Source organism: Barbus barbus, assembly GCF_936440315.1.
Source record: "Barbus barbus genome assembly, chromosome: 2".
Taxonomy (NCBI): domain Eukaryota; kingdom Metazoa; phylum Chordata; class Actinopteri; order Cypriniformes; family Cyprinidae; genus Barbus; species Barbus barbus.
In genome coordinates this window covers 36,171,232-36,180,204 of record NC_136730.1, presented here as the reverse complement: position 1 = coordinate 36,180,204, position 8,973 = coordinate 36,171,232, and positions in this window count along the sequence as shown.

The following is an 8,973-nucleotide window of genomic DNA, read 5'->3' as shown; positions in this document are numbered from 1 at the left end:
GAGAGATTCAAACAAAAAAATAATCAATAAATAGAACAAAATAAAAATAAAAAATAAAAGACCGCAAGTGGCATCACCCGCGGAAGCGCAAGTCTGCAGCCAGAGCCAGACCCTCCTCCCAACCCCTTAAACTCAAACCTGCTTGGAAGTTGGTTTATATCACGTAAACAGGATTAGATTGCATCTTTTAAGCGGAGATAATAAAACTGGCCCAGCCACTGCTACTTTTTTTTACCCTATTGAACCAGGGACAATGCTAATTTTAATAATAATAATAATAATTTAAAAATAAATTTTGAAAATAATATTACAATATCAGTCTATAATAATAGAGACAGCCAATTTTACCCATTGAGAAATTTACTTGTGATGAAATAATTACCTTAAAATAAAAAGTCTTACACACATGATGTACAGATAGTTTGAGCTGTGCATTAATCTGAAAGTGACAGCTATTATGCAAGTGGCTTATATTTATATATAAACTACTTTATATTAGTTTTTTCCCCACATCAGTCTACACTCCACACACCATACTGACAAAGCAAAAACAGAATTGTCACAACTTCATAAATGTATGAAAAATGAAAAAAAAATTAAAAATTAAGAGAAACTTTGTCAACTCTTTGTATGTAATATGTCACCCTGTTCTTTCTTCAATAAAAATATATATATAGTGGCCAGTGGCGACCTCAGCAAAAACTTCACTCGCAAATTAATATTTTATGCTAAATACAGTGGGTACGGAAAGTATTCAGACCCCCTTAAATTTTTCACTCTTTGTTATATTGCAGCCATTTGCTAAAATCATTTAAGTTCATTTTTTTCCTCATTAATGTACACACAGCACCCCATATTGACACAAAAACACAGAACTGTTGACATTTTTGGAGATTTATTAAAAAAGAAAAGCTGAAATATCACATGGTCCTAAGTATTCAGACCCTTTGCTCAGCATTTAGTAGAAGCACCCTTTTGATCTAATACAGCCATGAGTCTTTTTGGGAAAGATGCAACAAGTTTTTCACACCTGGATTTGGGGATCCTCTGCCATTCCTCCTTGCAGATCCTCTCCAGTTCTGTCAGGTTGGATGGTAAACGTTGGTGGACAGCCATTTTTAGGTCTCTCCGGAGATGCTCAATTGGGTTTAAGGCAGGGCTCTGGCTGGGCCATTCAAGAACAGTCACGGAGTTGTTGTGAAGCCACTCCTTCGTTATTTTAGCTGTGTGCTTAGGGTCATTGTCTTGTTGGAAGGTAAACCTTCGGCCCAGTCTGAGGTCCTGAGCACTCTGGAGAAGGTTTTCGTCCAGGATATCCCTGTACTTGGCCGCATTCATCTTTCCTTCGATTGCAACCAGTCGTCCTGTCCCTGCAGCTGAAAAACACCCCCACAGCATGATGCTGCCACCACCATGCTTCACTGTTGGGACTGTATTGTACAGGTGATGAGCAGTGCCTGGTTTTCTCCACACATACCGCTTAGAATTAAGGCCAAAAAGTTCTATCTTGGTCTCATCAGACCAGAGAATCTTCAGGTGTTTTTTAGCAAACTCCATGCGGGCTTTCATGTGTCTTGCACTGAGGAGAGGCTTCCGTCGGGCCACTCTGCCATAAAGCCCCGACTGGTGGAGGGCTGCAGTGATGGTTGACTTTCTACAACTTTCTCTCATCTCCCGACTGCATCTCTGGAGGTCAGCCACAGTGATCTTTGGGTTCTTCTTTACCTCTCTCACCAAGGCTCTTCTCCCCCGATAGCTCAGTTTGGCCGGACGGCCAGCTCTAAGAAGGGTTCTGGTCGTCCCAAACGTCATCCATTTAAGGATTATGGATGCCACTGTGCTCTTAGGAACCTTAAGTACAGCAGAATTTTTTTTGTAACCTTGGCCAGATCTGTGGAAAAAAAATTAACTTATTATTTTAGCAAATGGCTGCAATATAACAAAGAGTGAAAAATGTAAGGGGGTCTGAATACTTTCCGTACCCACTGTATAAATTCAGTAAGATTGTTATTCATGTTGGCACTAATGATGTTTGACTTTGCCAGTCGAGATCACTAAAAATAATGTTAAAGAGGTGTGTGAACTTGAAAGTACGATGTCAGACACTGTAATGACCTTCCCTGCTTACCATGGTGACGAGATACATAGCAGACTGTCGTCACTCAATGGCTGGATGTCTAAGTGGTGCCTGCAGAATAACATAGGTTTCATAGACAATTGGACGAGTTTTTGGGGCAGACCTGACCTGCTGAAAAGAGATGGTCTTCATCCCTCCGGGGGTGGTGCCACTCTTCTCTCTAGAAATATGGCACATAGTCTTAGATTTCATGCTTGACTAACTGGGGCCCAGGTCAGGAAGCAGACTGACTGGCTAAACCGACCGTCTGCTAGCGCCTCACGTCACAGAAGTCAGTTAATTCTCAGCACATAGAGACTCTTTCACCTAGATATCGCACTATAGAAACTATAGAGACTATAGCAATATCTTCAGTATTTCTCAGAGGCCGAGTTTCAAGTATAATTCGTTTTAAGAAATGGAGCTTCATATGACGTTATCCAGAGAAAAAAAGTGTTAATGATAAATCCCATGTGATATTTGTACTGGCTACTGTATATAGGCCACCAGGGCACCATACAGACTTTATCAATTTGCTGATTTAGTTAGTGCTGGCTGCAGATAAAGTCCTTATTGTTGGTGATTTTAATATTCATGTTGATAATGAAAACAATGCATTGGGATCAGCATTTATAGACATTCTGAACTCAATTGAGGTTAGACAACATGTGTCAGGACCTACTCGTTGTTGAAATCATACTCTAGATTTAATACTGTCATATGGAATTGATGTTAATAGCATTGAAATTTTGCAGCAGAGTGATAATATTTCTGATCATTATCTAGTCTCGTGTATCCTCCATATAGCTAAAGCTGCAAATTCAACTCCTTGTTACAAATATGATAGAATCACTTCTACCATCACTTCTACCACAGACTGCTTTGTAAATAATCTTCATGACCTGTCTCAATTCCTCAGCATATCCAATAGTTCAGAACAACTTGATGATGTAACAGAAACTATGGACTCTCTTTTTTCTAGCACTTAGTTATGGTTGCTCCTTTACACTTAAGGAAGATTAAGGAAAACAGTTTGACACCGTGATATAATGAGCACACTCGCGCCCTAAAGAGAGAAGGCCAGAAAATGGAGGAAAACAAAACTAGAGGTATTTCGTGTTGCATGGCGGGAAAGTAATTTATCTTACAGAAAAGCCTTAAAAACTGCTAGATCTGATTAAGAAAACAAACACAAGCCCAAGTATTTATTCAATACAGTGGTTAAATTAACAAAAAATATATCAGCAGGTGCAGACATTTCCCAACAGCAGAGTAGTAATGATTTTATATCTACTTTACTTCCAAGGTCGATACTATTAAATAGTATAATAGTAATAAATAAATAGTAATATATAAAATTGTAACCATGCAGCTGTCAGCCACAGTATCGCAATCAGATGCACTATAAATCCCCTGAGGAACAATTCCACTCCTATTCTTCTACAGGAAAAGAAGAATTGTATAAAATTGTTAAATCATCTACACCAACAACTAGACTGTTAGACCCTGTTCCATCTAGGCTACTAAAAGACATGCTTCCAGAAGTCAAAGATCCTCTTCTAAATATTATTAATTTGTCCTTGTCATTAGAATATGTCCGTTATTAAGCCTGTCAATAAAAAAAACACAACTTGACCCCAACGAATTAATTAATTACAGACCGATCTCGAATGTCCCTTTTCTGTCAAAGATACTAGAAAAGGTAGTATCATCACAACTATGTTCCTTCTTAGAGATAAATGGTATCTGTGAGGATTTCCAGTCAGGATTTAGACCATATCATAATACAGAGACTGCTCTCATTAGAGTTACAAATAACCTGCCCTTATCGTCCAATCGTGGTTATATCTCTCTATTAGTGCTACTGGATCTTAGCACCACATTTGACACTATCGCTGAATAAACAAACTCCAGATGGTTCAAATTGCAGCATTTAGAGTTCTTACTAGAACCAGAAGTATGATGATTCAGGCAAACTGTCTACAATTTCCTTAACATTTTTAAAGTTGCGAATTATAAATTTATCCATTTCTGCAGCTGTGGTTTTCACGTGCAGGTGCACGTTGTAGTGTTACAGTTTTTCTTGATAGCTAACACACTACAACTGATTCATTTGGCACAATTTTCCAAATCATTCATACAGTTTGCGAAACAAAGACACGTTTCTCAGACATTTGAACAGATTTCACCTGTTTTCATGCACGTTCCAATTTGCTCAGTGCTTTTTGCAAAACTCTACACAAGAACGGTATCATTTCACACAGCTTTAACCATGTTCTCATTTAGAAAACACAATGTAACTACCTAAAGCATCACAAAATGAATAAAAATAGCACACATATGTAGCAAATTAGCTCAAAAAGGAATGTCTATAAATAATTACAATTAATTATAATTAATTACAATTTTTTATATCAACTGCCAGTAGTAACTGTAGCAGAATTAAATTGCCATTAACTAATCTGTTCGTCCAGCAAACATTCAGTTTAATTTCATATCAACACCTAAGACAGGATATTTTTGTGGCCACAAAAAATAACCTTCTTTCAGTATTAATGCATTAGAGCATGTAGCTTGATCGGAAACGAAAAAGGGACATTAATTTGTGTAGTAATTGTAGCTCAAGGGGGAATATTAATAATTAATCATAACTCTTTATAATTAATTATAATATTTGGATAAGTTAATAGAATCAGCTTGATTAAGCAGAATTTACAGCACAATCAATTGATCAGGTCGTCTAGTGAACACTCAGTATTGATTATTTATGAATTCAAAGAAATCTTAATTTCTAGGGTAAGAGAAATACCCTTTTTACAGTACAGAACTACTCAGAGCATGTAACAAGATCGAAATCGTTAAATTTACTTTGTTGCAAGCAGGGGATCAGAAAAAAATACTCATATGTATTGTGCACAAAGTTTTATTAACTAAATCACAAACACATAACTAGATGCACACGCACCACACATACATGGTACATGGGAAGGGTAAGTGAGACTGGATGAATGAAACCGGACAGAAACAGGGGAAATGAGGCTGAGGCATCTGAAAGAACTTGCTATCAAAAAGTATGCCTAGGTTCCTAACTGATGACGAAGAATTTACAGAACAGCCATCAAGTATTAGACAGTAATCTAGGTTATAACATGCAAAAGTTTTTGGTCCAATAATTAACACCTCTGTTTTTTCAGAATTTAGCAGTAAGAAATTGCTAGTCATCCAGTTTTTTATATCAACTATACATTCCGTTAGTTTTACAAGTTAGTATGTTTCATCGGGTCGCAAGTATCATCAGCATAACAGTGAAAGCTAACACTATGTTTCCTAATGATATCTCCCAAGGGTAACATGTAAAGCGTGGGAAAGGGGCCTAGTACTGAGCCTTGAGGTACTCTATACTGCACTTGTGATTTAACCTACTCATTTAATCTACAACAATGACAAACCATGGTTCACTGCAAAACTCAGACAGCTCCGTCAGGCCAAAGAAGATGCTCACAGAAAGGGGGATAAAGTCTTGTATAAACAGGCCAAATACACACTGGAAAAGGAGATCAGAGTGGCAAAGAGGAATTATTCTGACAAGCTAAGGAACAAATTCTCTTCCAGTGACTCTGCTTCAGTGTGGAAAGGTATGAAAGATATCACCAGTTACAAGTCACCATCCCCCAGCACTTTGGAGAATCAACAACTAGCAGACGACTTGAACGAGTTTTATTGCCGGTGTGAAAAATCACCCCACACCCGCCCTGAACACCTCTCCACCTACAATTCAGATAAGCGAAGAAGATGTGCGCCAGGTCTTCAGAAAGAACAAAAGAAGGAAAGAACCAGGCCCAGACGGTGTGTCACCAGCCTGCCTAAAAATCTGTGCTGATCAGCTGGCCCCCATCTTCACACAGATCTTCAACAGATCACTGGAGCTGTGTGAAGTCCCCTCATGCTTCAAACGCTCCACCATCATCACCGTCCCAAAGCAACCCAAAATTACTGGACTTAATGACTAAAGACCTTTGGCTCTAATGTCTGTGGCCATGAAATCATTTGAAAGACTGCTTTTGGCTTATCTGAAGGACATCACTGGACCCTCACTGGACCCCCTGCAGTTTGCCTACAGAGCAAACAGGTCTGTGGATGATGCAGTCAACATGGGACTGCACTTCATCCTGCAGCATCTGGACGGACCAGGGACTTATAAGGATCCTGTTTGTGGATTTCAGCTCCGCTTTTTACACCATCATCACGGACACCCTTCAGAATAAACTGACACAGCTCTCCGTCCCCACCTCCATCTGTCAGGGGATCAACAGCTTCCTGACAGACAGGCAGCAGTTAGTAAAGCTTGGTAAATTCACATCCAACACCCGCACCATCAGCACTGGAGCTCCTCAGGGCTGCGTTCTCTCCCCACTGCTCTTCTCCCTCTACACTAGACTGCACATCTAAACGACACCACACTGATCAGCCTCATTCAGGATGGTGACGAGTCTGCTTACAGACAGGAGGTCAAGGAGCTAGCTGTATGGTGCAGTCTTAACAACCTTGAGCTTAACATGCTCAAAACTGTGGAGATGATCGTGGACTTCAGGAGAAACCCCTCTGCTCTCCCCCCACTCACCATCATGAACAGCACTGTGACTGCAGTGGAGTCATTCATGGCGCTTTTCCACTGCATGGTACGACTCGGCTCGGCACGGCTCAGTTCGGCTCGTTTTGCGTTTCCACTGCAGTTTAGTACAGCTTTAGAGTGGGCGGGATTATTCACGTGTCGTTTTTCTCCGGCCAATCAGTGATCAGCAGAGTTTAAATGTCATGTTTTGGTAATGGTACGGCTCGCTTGGAACCTCGGCCGAGCTGGTACTAAAAAAAGTACCAGGTACTGTTCACAGTGGAAAACCCGCCAAAAGTGAGCTGTACTGAACTGTGCAGTGCCATACTATGCAGTGGAAAAGCGCCATCAGATTCCTGGGTACCACAATTTCTCAGGACCTGAAGTGGGACATTCACATTGACTCTATTGTCAAAAAGGCCCAGCAGAGGTTGTACTTCCTTTGTCAGCTGAGGAAGTTCAACCTGCCACAGGAGCTGCTGAAACAGTTCTACTCTGCCATCATTGAATCCATCCTCTGCACGTCAATAAATGTCTGGTTCAGCTCAGCAACCAAATCTGACCTCAGAAGACTACGGAGGGTAGTCCGCACTGCTGAGCGAATTATTGGTACAACCCTCCCCACTCTCCAAGAACTGTACTCATCCAGAGTGAGCAAAAGGGCTGGTAAAATCACTCTGGACCCCTCACATCCAGCACACTACCTCTTTGAACTGTTAACGTCTGGTCGATGCTACAGAGCTCTGAGCACCAGAACGACCAGACACAGGAACAGTTTCTTCCCTCAGGCAATCCATCTCATGAACATTTGACAATAAACGCGGAACACACAACTCTACATATTATTTATTCACCACACTTACTTATTGTTTATTTGAAATTTGCATATATCAGACCTGTACACACATAATTGTCTATATTATATATTGATTTTGCTGTTTTGTACATTGCCTATTTGGATATTATTCTTTTATTATCTGTGTCCTGTCCTGTTGCTGTCTTTCTGTTGCACTGTGGAGCTTCTGTCACTAAAACAAATTCCTTGTATGTATAAACATACTTGGCCAATAAAGCTCATTCTGATTCTGATTCTGATTGGTATGATAGCTTTTCATTTACTGCCACGAATTGATGGCAGTCAGATAAGTACGATTTGAACCATGCCAGTGCACTTCCTCTAATGCCAACATAATTTTCTAGTCTATTTAAAAGAATGTTGTGGTTGATAGTGTCAAACGCGACTCTAAGATCCAGTAGCCCTAAAAGAGAGATACAACCATGATCAGATGATAAGAGCAGGTCGTTTGTAACTCTAATGAGAACAGTCTCAGTACTATGATATGGTCTAAAACCTGACTGGAAATCCTCACATATATATTTTTTTTTCTAAGAAGGAACATAGTTGTAATGATACTACCTTTTCTAATATCTTTGACAGAAAAGGGAGATTCAAGATTGTCTGTAATTAATTAATTCTTTGGGGTCAAGTTGTGTTTTTTTAATGAGAGGCTTAATAACAGCAAGTTCGAAGGTTTTTGGGACATATCCTAATGACAATGATGTGTTAATATTAAGAAGAGGATCTATTACTTCTGGCAGCACCTCTTTTAGGAGTTAAGATGGAACAGAGTCTAACATACAGGTTGCTGGTTTAGATGATTTAACAAGTTTATACAATTCTTCATTTCCAGTAGAAGAGAAGGAGTGGAATTGTTCCTCAGGGGATCTATAGCATACTATCTGATGCGATACTGTGGCTGACAGCTGCATGGTGACAATTTTATCTCTAATAGTTTCGATCTTGGAAGTAAAGTAGTTCATAAAGTCATTACTACTGTGCTGCAGGGAGTTAAGGTTGTCTGGTGTGTATAAAACAAAGAGCACGACGAAGGAGTACAAAAGGAGTTCTTTAATTATCCACTGACCGAGAAGGGCACAACCAAACGTAAATCCAAAATAATAGCAGACAAAGGAACATGGGAGAACACAGGCTTTAAATACTAAACGTAATCATGGGGAAACAGAAACAGGTGAGGAGCTAATTAACTAATCAGGGCAACTAAGGAAAACTAGGTCAAAGGAAGACATGACAAAACACAACTAAAACAGATCAACATGTAACATTTCGCCCCCTCCCGGAATGGTGCGTCCTCGCTCCAACAAAAGTCCAACAGAGTAGGGAGGGTGGGGGTTCAGGAGGCGGGCGTGCAGCAGACGAGGGGCAGGCAACAAAAAAGGGGAAGAA